The following is an 11,198-nucleotide window of genomic DNA, read 5'->3' on the forward strand; positions in this document are numbered from 1 at the left end:
TTGGTAGCATGAGCTTTGCTAGACCTGAGCTGCCTTCCTCAGAGCCAAGGGATGGAATGGAAAGTCCAGGGAGAGACCTATTGGTTGGTAGCATGAGCTTTGCTAGACCTGAGCTGCCTTCCTCAGAGCCAAGGGATGGAATGGAAAGTCCAGGGAGAGACCTACAGGGAAGTAGGCGATAGGGACTGACCTCTAGCTTGCTAGCATGAGCGTGGATAGACCTGGGCTGCCTTCCCCAGAGGCACGATGGGGAAGAGGGGGAAATCCAGGCTCAGGCCCCTCGAGCTGAGCCTCCTTCTCCATCTAGCCAGAGCCAAGGGCTGGAGGGGGGAGTCCTCCAGGGAGCGAGCTCTGGGCCGGGAGCAGGAGCTGTGGCCCTTGGGAGCCCGGCAGAGGGCGCTGCTTCCTCCCTGGACCCAGGAGGGGCTCCTTTGGGCCGCCCTGGGACTGAGCCCCAAGGGCCCCCCTGGCTGCCAGGGACTGGCAGGGCAGGGCAGGGCAGGGCCAGCCTCCTTCCCGCCTCCTCCTGCTGCTCCTCCTTCCTCCTCCTCCTCCTCTCCATCCCGGCTTCCAGGAGCGGCAGCGGTTCCTTGTGGCGCCGGCGGAGCTCTCGCGGAGTCCGTGGCCAAAGGCAAAGGAAGGAGGACCACTGCTTCGGGGCTCTAGGCTCCTCCTGGGCGCCTGGCAGAAGAAGAAGGGCAGGTAGGCAGAAGGAGGAGGAGGAGGGCCTCCGCAGCCCAGGAATAGTCCGGGTTGGCACCCCTTTCCCTCCCCTGGCTCCAGGCTATCATGCACTCACTCCTGGGAAGAATTAGGGTTATAGACAGGTAACATGTCCGATTTATGGCCAGCCTAAAGTGAAGCTATTATCATGGGGCTCCCTGCCTCGATCCCTGGGGAAAAGCAGGCAAGAAATACTAAGAATATACAGAATCTCTCTGGTTTATGGCAGTCCTAAAGTGAAGCTCTCATGGGGTTCCCTGCCTCAACCCCTGGGAAGAGGCAGGTAAATAACAACAGCGACAACAAACAACATATCTGACTTATGGCAACCCTAAAGTGAACTTGTCGTCATGATCATCATATTTATTTATATCCCGCCCTTTTGCCAAAAACAGTACAGATGCAAGTATACAAAAATGGTACACTGAAATAGAACTAAATGAATCCAATATTAAAACAAATTACATGGCAAAAGAATAATGTTAAAAGAATCATGGGGTTCTCCACCTCTCCCCTACAGAGAGGAGGATAAGAAATAAACAACAACAACAACAACATCTTCTTACCTGCCTCTTCCTAGGGATCAAGGCCGGGCACAGCAATGAACAGATAAACAACACCAGTTAAAATACACATCTGTTTAAAATGACAAATAACATATACACATGTTAAAACCAAAGGGAAGGGTAGTTTTTTGCGGCACTGGAGCCCTGCCAACCACCATCTGCTAGAGAAGGCTAACTATTTCAGAAAACTACAAATCCCAGAATCCCATAGCATTGAACCATAGCAGTTAAAGTGGAGTCAAACCGGATTATTTCTGCAGTGCAGATGCAGCCCCAGGGGGTTGGAGTAGGCAATTGTGGGGAGAGAGGCAGGCTTTCCTTTCCATTTTCAATAAAAGGTGTCTTCCTCTCCATGGCCACCCAAAGTCCTGCTCCTGGCCAGGGCTTTGAGGCAAGGAAACATCAGCAAGTTATTTTGGGGAATACCCAAAGTAATTTTAAGGGGAAGGCAAGGGCAGACCTCCCCTGAACAAATCTTGTCAAGAAAACCCCACAATAAGGTTGCCATAAGTAAATAACAAATAAATTAATACATTGGAAATGACTTGAAGGCACGGCACCACTACAGCAACAAGCAATGGGCCCTTCCATCAGTAATTACCCCTGTTTTGTGGATTTGGGATGTTATTGTACTTTGCTATATGCCTAGGGTCACCATAAGTCAAAAATGACTTGGAAGCACACAACAACAACAATACGGCCAATGCAGCTATCCTTGGGCATGTTTTCTCGTTACTTTGGGGAGGGGCAGCGTGGTGTAGTGGTTTAGGTGTTGGACCAGGAATCTGGAGACCAGGATTTGAATCCCCACTTGGCCATGGAAAACCACTGGGCAAGTCACACTCTCTCAGTCTCAGAGGAAGGCAATGGCAAACCCCCTCTGAACACATCTTACAAAGAAAACCCCATGATAGGTTCACCTTAGGGTTGTGATAAGTCAGATATGTTACCTGTTGGATATCTGCCTGTCACACAGTTGAGAAATGGACCCATCCCAACCAGGCAAAACAGTGGTAACTGGATCAGATGGTGCCTTGTAGAATGTGGACTGCCATGAAAATATACCCTTTTGTAAAGGATAGCCAAAAGTTATTTGAAGATATAGCCATGTTAGTCTGTAGAATCAGTGTGTAGAAAGATCTTTTAGCACCTTTGAGACTAACTGAAAGAAAGACGTTTTCTGCATGTGCTTTTATAGGAAAGCTCATGCTTCCAATTTCTTTCTTTCAGTTAGTCTCAAAGGTGCTACAAGATCTCTGGTTGTTCAATTAGATACGCAAGGAAGGTGGTTGGTATGTTTAGCTATCTTTGCCATACGTATATAATCTAAACACTACAGGAACTAAAACACTATTCTATCCAATAAAAAACTTCTTTGCAACTTGAAGTCTTACATAAATATGCATTGATAAATATGCTTTAGTAAAACAACTCAGTTTTGTTTCATTTAATTGTATAGATCCAGGAGATATTTAGTTGCTTAGCCTAAGGCTGATTATTCAAGGTGTACCTAGTAGTGGTTGTGTTTGAACCAGTGTACCTAGAACGATTTACTTTTCCATGCTGTTTGATAAAGAGTTCTTTGTAATTCAAAGGCTTGTGTGCATTTTTGCAGGAGCAGTTTTCCAAGCCCAATAGAATAACACATGCCTGTTTGTTCATGTACTGTAAAGTTGCTCTTCTAATTTGGGACTTGTCTGCGCTGGTGCTATAGAGCACACTAAACTTGATTTCATGGGGAATTTAATGCCTGTCTCGCTTGTGGCATCTGCACATGACACACCTGGAAATCAATTGGCAGCTGCAAATTACTGCACTAAAAACACCCATCCCAGACCAAGGAGGGTTCAAATAATTTATAGTTTGTCAAGGTGAAATGCAGGCAGACCATGCAATAGATCCTCAAGAACATGAGTCATTAGAATCCCCTATGATGCTACCTTTGTTGGAGGAGCAGAGCTGAGAGTTTCACCATATTCTTTACCTCATCTCCTTCCTCCATCCCCTAAAGGCATTTACAGTTAGGTTTTTCTATACAGGGTGGAGTTCTCACCTGTCAGGTACCTGTCAAGTTTAGCCTGCTGGGCAAACGGAAGTTCTTCTTGAAAAACCAAATTAAAATTTCTTGAATGTACTGATTTCCTAGAACAACAACATGTTCTGGTTACCACTCTGCACAAGTGCAAAAAGAGCAACACTTGTCAAACTTGAGCATTTTCATCATGTCCTCAAGTCTGACCTTCAATGCAAACCAGTAATTATCCAATTGGTTGTGTTGTATGAAATAAATGTGTTAAATAAAGACTCCTGTACACCCAAAGGAGGAGGCTGCTTATTTAAACTTGCTTATTCCAGTCTTTTCTCATGTTCTTTGGAAGGGTGGATGGCTCCTCCTCCTGTGTGTTGGGTACAAGGAGATGATCCAGTCACTTGTATGCTAAGATTTAACAGAAATATGTGCACCCAAAGGAGGTGGTGTTTTGCATTTCTCTATGAGTCACTGTCCTGGGCTTGTCTCCTGCCAACCATCATCTGCTATGAGATGGGTCAATCTTTCACCTTGTCATTTTATAAGCTGCATCATTCAATCATTCCTGATACAAAAGTTCAGCAACATTACCTTCTCTCAGAGGAGTCTGCCTGCTGCCTTTCTGTATGAGTGACTTCTCTGGCCTTGTTTTCTGCCAACTGGCATTTTCTTGTGTATATGTGTGTCATTCTGTTTCATCTCTGCGTTATTTGTGATCAAATCATGTGGTGCAGAAATGTGGCAGAATGAGTTGCTGCTCTGAGTCACTTCAGAAGTCTTCTTGGAAAGTAATATCATACAGAAATGCATCATGTAGATCTGCGGAAGAGTGAGCGGATTTTGCTTTTTATACATCCCAAAAGCTAATCTTAGAAAAGCCTTTTTTTTTTTTGTAGTCTCTGAGGATTCCTTAGCCAGTATGGCCAGGCTGGGAAGGAAGAATCAGCAATTTGTAACCCAAAGCGGTTTGAAAGCAAACCTTTTGGGGACTGCATATACATGCTTCTATGCTTTATTTGTGAGGGTGTGGCTCTGATACCAGAGTTTAAGGGAGACTGATATAAATACTGCTTTTGGTACATATCAACAAAAGGCTACTTCTTGAAATGTGTTATCTGTTTGGCTTCAGAGACAGAAGGGCAAAACCTGTGTGGGCTGCATTATGTTATATGGAAAACCAAGTTGTATTAATGAATTTTGAGGCCTTCTTTCTTTAAAATACATTTAAATGCCCACTCCTTGAGTATTTATGAGATATTATGCATACATACTATTGAGAAGGGAAATACTCTGATTTTATTTCTAATAAAAATGCCTTCTTACCCTATCCTAAAACAACTAAAAAGAAGCATAAGAGTAAAACATGATAAAACACAGTAAATGCATTTCTAATAGCAGACTAAATCTGCTAGCAACAGTGCATATATACAGTTAAAAGCCCAAGAAAGTGTATAAACACAGGGTGTTCCTTTTATAACAGACACACTGTTGAATGTGTGTTCTGTATTTGGGGACCTATATCCATGAATAAAACTTAGCAAAAGAGGTAGGCCTCCCTCCATGAAACAAAGCAAATAACAGGATAAAGATGCACACTTCTTTCTTTTTACATGAGTCAGCCACATGATAATGGTTGCATAATACCTATAGATTTACAGGTCCATTAATTAAATGCTATGCAAATTCACTTGGCAGATGTTCACTTGCTCCTTGCCAGTTTGAAGGGAGGATTATGTTACAGCATGTTAAACTGTAAATGAGAATTATTGCCACTGTACTGTACTTGGCACCAGGAGTAGCAGTGGCAGTGAAAACCAATAAGTTTAATTCCCACAGTTAAAGGGAATGATTTAAAGGAAGAAATTGTCCAAGTCAGAGAGTTTGCAAAGAGGGGGGGGGGAAAACCCATCTGGGACACCTTTTCTGTGCTTTGTTGGCTTACTATCAAGTTTAAAATGTGTTGCTGTTTTTTTTTTTTTTTGATAAAGCTAGACTTTTGGATACTAATTTATAGGTAATATTTAGATGCTTGGCTTTCAAAAAATATCCCCCCACAAAGTGCCTGTAAGAAAAAGAGGGAAAATGAGAGATGTTTCTTTGTTGTTATTGTAAAATGGATTGCAGTAGTAGGATTTGAAAAGGAATGAGTAGCCATATGTGTTCTGAGAGCCTTGGCAAACAGACTCTGAGAACTTGCAAACTTAGAAGGGGGAAAAAGAGAGCTGAGAATAGAAACCAAAAACTGATATTACTGGAGAGACTGAAAAGGTGGGAAAAATAATACAAGATTTTCATTGAAAATAAGTATTGCTAATACAGTACACTGGAAGAAGAAACAAAGCCCCTGAATGTTTGTGTAGCCCAGACTTGTTTTTCTTCTAAAAACAGCAGTCAGGAAAGCATAATACTAACTGGAACTATGGTATGTGCAGGAGTGAAGACATTTGGCTATGCATCTTGTTTTACTTAGAACAATTGTCTACTTGATCCAAGTCTGGTTTACCTATGAAGGACCATAGGGAAAGCAGAGACTGATCCAAAAGTAATAGATATGTATAGTAAATTCAGAAGTACTTAATGGCTGAATTCCAGTTGTTAGCCTCGATTGGAGTAGAGCCATTCAGTCAGTGAAATTTATGTAAATGTGATACACTAATACATCAACTCTGTTGCGTGTGTGTGTTGTGTGCCTTCAAGTGGTTTCCGACCTGTCTTGGGGTTTTCTTGGCAAGATTTGTTCAAAGGAAGTTTACATTTGCCCTTCCCTGAGGCTGAGAGTGTGATCCAGGTCACCCAGGGATCAAGCAGATGGGCAGGAAACAGTGGCACGAAGCGGCTGCTTCTGAGAGTGGGTCAGGATCCCGCTGATCGCACCACCTGCTTCCAAGGCAGCCCGCATGCACACGCCATGACTGTATAGTGCGACCTCAAGTTGCACTGCTGTTTTCCCCCACCATCCATGCACACCATCACAGGAACACACTGTAAGCAACTGCCTCCTGCCTAGATGCCATCCCATTGGATGGCCACCCCTTTTGATTGTGCACACAGTCACACCTGTGACCCTCCACTGGGCATTGGAATATGGTTGTGCCCAATAAAACACTGCCAATGCACAATCCTGTCCCCCCCCCCCCCCCCCCCTTCACCCCATGCCCCATCTTGGATTGTGTGGTTTGTGTATGTTGTACTCATAGCCATTGGAGGTGTCAAACTTTCCCTTTTTTGTGTTGCTGCCCCAACTGCCGGCTCCATCCTTTTTAAAAGTGTACCTGCACCAGTGTATTTATACACCACTTTATGGTTAGGGTTAGGATGGAGCACTCCTTTGGGACTGGACTCGCATCAGGGCATTTATATGTAGGGTTGAAGGTGCACACTTTCTTGAAAGGAGCGGTTACTTTCAGCTTCTTTTTAATCTGGCTTTTCTGTAGTGATTGTGAACCCAATGTTTGTATACAATAGTTGTATCCTGTATCAGTGAAGGAATGATATGTACTGCTGAAGTCACAGGTTTTCAAAGTCTTCAAGTCCTAGACAAATTCATGGAGGAACAGATCCTTGGTGTCACCTGGTGTGTGTGGAGGATGTTGGGAGTATTGGTGGCAGATAGAAGGGTGTTCTCCTTTGCTCTGGTGGTAGACAAATCTTCATGAGGAGGCCTCCGCTGCTGCCGCAAACCAGGAGAGGGTTGCCCAGCCTTCTCCTCTGCTGCAGCGGTGGGGATCTCCCTAGGAGGGCCACAATGGGAGGAGGGCCTGACTGAATGTCACCCCTCTTCTGGAGTGTCATCCTGTGTGGGTCACTCCCCTGCACTTCCCTAGTGATGCCAGTGATAACAATGTATTGCTTGTCAAGTGCCATAATAAGTAATGGGGATAAACTACTTGTTAAAATTTCTTTGGGTCCATTCATAGTTAGCATCTGGACAGAAAGCAAGACATCTCAGTAGAATGTTGGTTTAGGATGACTGCTGTATTGCCTGGATCCAGCATCCTCCTTCCCTGCTGGCAGGATAATTTGTTGAGTGCTAGGCTTGCCATATCCCGCCTGGGGGCGGGACTTTCCCGGTTTGGGGCGGGTCTGCATGGTCCTGCCCCGGTTTGGCCCCGCCCCCGGGATTGCCCCCGCCCCTGGGCGAGATATGGCAAGCTAAGGGAGGCTTTCCCTCGCAGCTTGAGCCAAGGCCTGCAGGGAAAGCCTCCCTGAAAGGGAGGAGTCCCTCCCTGCCTGGGCTCCGCCCCCACCGAGGGCGGGGCCCAGGCCCAGAGGGAAAGCTTCCCTGAAGGGGAGGAGTCCCTCCCCGCCTGGGCTCCGCCCCTGCCGAGGGCGGGGCCCAGGCCCAGAGGGAAAGCCTCAGAGGCTCCTATTCAAATGCAGGACACAAAAAAAATGTGTCCTACATTTGAAAATTTTGTCCTACATTTGTCCCGGTATGGAGGTCCTGATGAATGGCAACCCTATTGAGTGCTGATCAGAATGTTCCATTGTTGTGAAGAAGGTGAAAGGCAGTTTTTCCGGCTTCTCCCTCCCTGTGCAGTCCATCAGTTTCACTGTTCCAGAAGGAGAACCACACCATACCTTAGGGAGGAGACAGTGTTCTAAGAGCAATGAGTGCTATTGGCTTTGCACTGCACATAGCAAGGCTAATAATAAGAGTGCATTACAGAAATCCAAACGAGAGATTACCAGTGCATGTACCACTGCTTCAAGGTCCTTTTTGTCCAGGTAGGGACGCAGTTGGCGTATCAACTGAAGTTGGTACTAAGTACTCCTGGCCATCACATCTACTTGAGATGACAACTGTAGAGATGGATCCAGGAGTACTCCCAAACTGTGAACTTCATCCTTTAGGGGAAGTGTGACCCCGTCCAGGACTGGTTAACAAAGCTCCATCCCTGGATTTGGGGTACCTATCGCGAGCACCTCCGTTTTCTCTGAACTTGAGTTTGTTTTCCCTCATCCAGCCCATTACCGACCCAAGGCAGGCATCTAGAGGAGAGATGCCATCCTTAGTCACTGCAGCAGTCGGCAACATAGAAAAATAAATTTGGGTGTCATCAGCATTCAGTTTTTCCCACATTTGCTGTTTCCTACATTCCCTTTTGCAAATTTCAAATGGGCTTTGATAGTGCTGTTTTAAAAAAACAAAAACAATGGCTTTTTTCTCACCATTCCTGCCTAGAACCCAGCTTTGTGGGACACCCTGTTAGTTATCTACAGGCAGTCTCTCTCATCTTTGTTTTTTTGTGGGTTTTTTGTGCTATGTGGCCATGTTCTAGCAGAGTTTCTTCCTGGAAGAAACTCTGCTAGGACATGGACACATAGCCCGAAAAACCCACAAAAAACTATGGTTGCCGGCCATGAAAGCCTTCGACATCTCTCATCTTAGCTTAGATCTTTTTAGCTGCTTCATGAATTACCATTGGCCTCTTCTAAAATCTTTTCTGAATAAATATGATAGAGTTGCCATAAATTGGAGTTGTTTTGAAGGCATACAGCAACAGTGACAACTTGGTTGCTTCTCTGATGAATGCTGTCCTTACCCAGCCACTGAGGTTTGGTGGACAGCCTTCTCTAAACAGAACCACAGTTTAGCCATATTCTTTTCATTTTGTAATACAGTAATGTGTTTAATAGTGCTCTGGAGGGTGTTCATGGTTTGGTTCCCCCAACCCAAACCTGATTGATGCTTCTACACAACTTTATTCCAGACTTCTTTTGGCAGTTCGTTGGTCTTCATTATGCTCTCCATCAAACTCTACAGCCTTTCAGAAATAGGTGTCTTTAATCTGATATCATGTGGCACTGGACTATGTTTGACTACTTGTGTGACTTTTGGGGGCAGTGGCTCACACCAGAGCTCACTGAGGTATGTCACAGAAAGTCACTGTACAATGAAGTTGTATAGCAATTTCTGAATCACATCTTAGAACTTTACTACAAGTGACTTGATCTGATTTCCTATTGTCTTTTCCCCAGAGTTACAGAACAGGGCCAGCTGAGAAATTATATTTAACCATTTTTTCCTTGTTACTATTTCCCATTATGAAATGCTTCCCTACCCAGGGAATAAGAGGGAAACTTGAATATGCAAAGAACTTGTTATTGTGTGCCTTCAAATAATTTCTGATTTATGACAAATGCAGAAGGAAAAAGACTAGTCCCCTCTCCCTGTTGTAGACATGATGACAGTATGCCCCTGCTATACCAGTTTCTGAGAAACGGCACCTAGAGAGTGATGTTGAACTTTGTTCCTGCTTGTGGTATAATATAATAGCAACTTGGATGATAGGAATGGAAAGAATATTAAAAAAAGCGCAAATCTAAAGCGCTATACAGTATAAATAATAATAATAATAATAATAATAATAGAAAAACATGTTTTGTGACTGTCAAAAAACCCTGAAAGGAAGAATTTTGAACTGATGAGAATCTTCACACTTCACGACTTATTATGTACAAAATTTGCACATGATTGTTTTGTACAGAAAACACAGTTTTCTGGGCAGGAAACACCTCTTTGTGCAGTTGGGGACATTCCATGCAAAATTCGGATGTTGCTGATTTGTACTGGGTATACCTAATTTTTTTTTCTGCAGAGGAAACAACTCTTCCCATGTGGAAAATAATATTTCCTCTTTTTATGTGCAGAATCTTTGTACTGGCATTGTGTTTACATTAAAATACCTTTAAAAAGAAAGTTATATTCACTAGCCTGTTGCTTGGGATTTTTTATTCTTCTGAGAATGTTCCATCAGGTTTTATTGACTGTTAATGTGGTCATGGGAGAATGCTTACAATTACTTTCATTTTACACATTGCTGGTGTGACTGTCAAGTTCTGATTACAGAAGCTTTATTGTTAATTGCAGCCTGTGAATTTATAAAATGCCACACCCTTGGTTCTGAAGTTCTGCTGATTTGCCAGTGGTGATGGTAGTGGTTAGGAGACAACAATACAGTGGCAGGAATCATGTGGGCCCTCCAAGTATTGTTGAACTGCAACTCCCATCAGCCCTGGTCAGCAGGTAAGGAATGTTGGGAACTGCAATCCAATCTAATCTAGAAGTCTGTATGATTCCCACTCCTGCTGTAATTTATACCTCAGCAAACTCACAGAACCAATTTCTAATTCACAGAAGCAAGTCCATATTTCTAATGTTGACTCATGTTTCTGTGAACATTTGGGAAAGAGTGTGATGGAAGTTCTTAATACAATAGAAATGGAGGCAGAGATAGATGTAGAGATGGAATTCAACTTGAGGCTGCAGCATCAACTTTTCCTTGTACTTAGTGTTTTATTACAGCCTCTGAAGATAAGACAGGCTTTGCTTTGAACTAGTAGATCTCTTTGTATGTCATTATCCACTGCTGATGAGATGAGATTTATGAGATTTTTATTGAAATTACTGTGCTTATTTCAGAATTTGCATCTATCTATCTATCTATCTATCTATCTATCTATCTATCTATCTATCATATGAATTTGTCTATAAATATATTTTGTCCTTGGTAATGCATTTCTCTAGTAGTGGCTAAGTGGTTATCCCAGGTACTGTGCTTGCTTCTGGTATTTTCTATGTGCTTTTAGACATACAGATTAAAATGTTACTTTAAAAAGGAGAAAAATGCAGTTTCCAGGATGGTGCATCTTCTTCCTAATATCATATTTCACACTTGTTTACAGAAGGCCACATTTGTATGGCATTTTGGTACACTGATATGTTCTTCCTAAAACTCAGCAAGAAGTCTAAAACTAAACATTTGGAAATACAATTCTTCTAAGTTACTGTTTTACCTCGCCCTCTTCCCCCCCGCCCAGCATAAGCAGTTAATTATTATTATTATTATTATTAACCTTTATTTATGAAGCGCTGT

The 11,198-nt window shown here is 43.3% G+C and overlaps 1 protein-coding gene and 1 pseudogene across 8 annotated transcripts in view; one reads left to right on the forward strand and one right to left on the reverse strand.

The window, feature by feature from the left end:
• The window catches only part of LOC121920665, a 1,182,487-nt pseudogene that overhangs the window by 237,655 nt on the left and 933,634 nt on the right, over positions 1–11,198 (reverse strand).
• Positions 1–11,198, forward strand: part of ARHGEF28 (Rho guanine nucleotide exchange factor 28) — a 257,884-nt gene that overhangs the window by 2,056 nt on the left and 244,630 nt on the right. For 6 of the 8 annotated variants that reach the window (XM_042448457.1, XM_042448461.1, XM_042448460.1 and 3 more), the window contains exon 1: positions 409–702. The exons of 1 other annotated variant lie outside the window; for it this stretch is intronic. The gene's annotated coding sequence lies outside the window, so the exon portion shown is untranslated. Of the gene's footprint in view, positions 1–408; positions 703–11,198 lie in introns of those variants that run through there. One more of the 8 variants, XM_042448464.1, reaches the window with a different exon arrangement.

This window comes from Sceloporus undulatus, chromosome 2, assembly GCF_019175285.1.
Source record: "Sceloporus undulatus isolate JIND9_A2432 ecotype Alabama chromosome 2, SceUnd_v1.1, whole genome shotgun sequence".
Classification (NCBI taxonomy): domain Eukaryota; kingdom Metazoa; phylum Chordata; class Lepidosauria; order Squamata; family Phrynosomatidae; genus Sceloporus; species Sceloporus undulatus.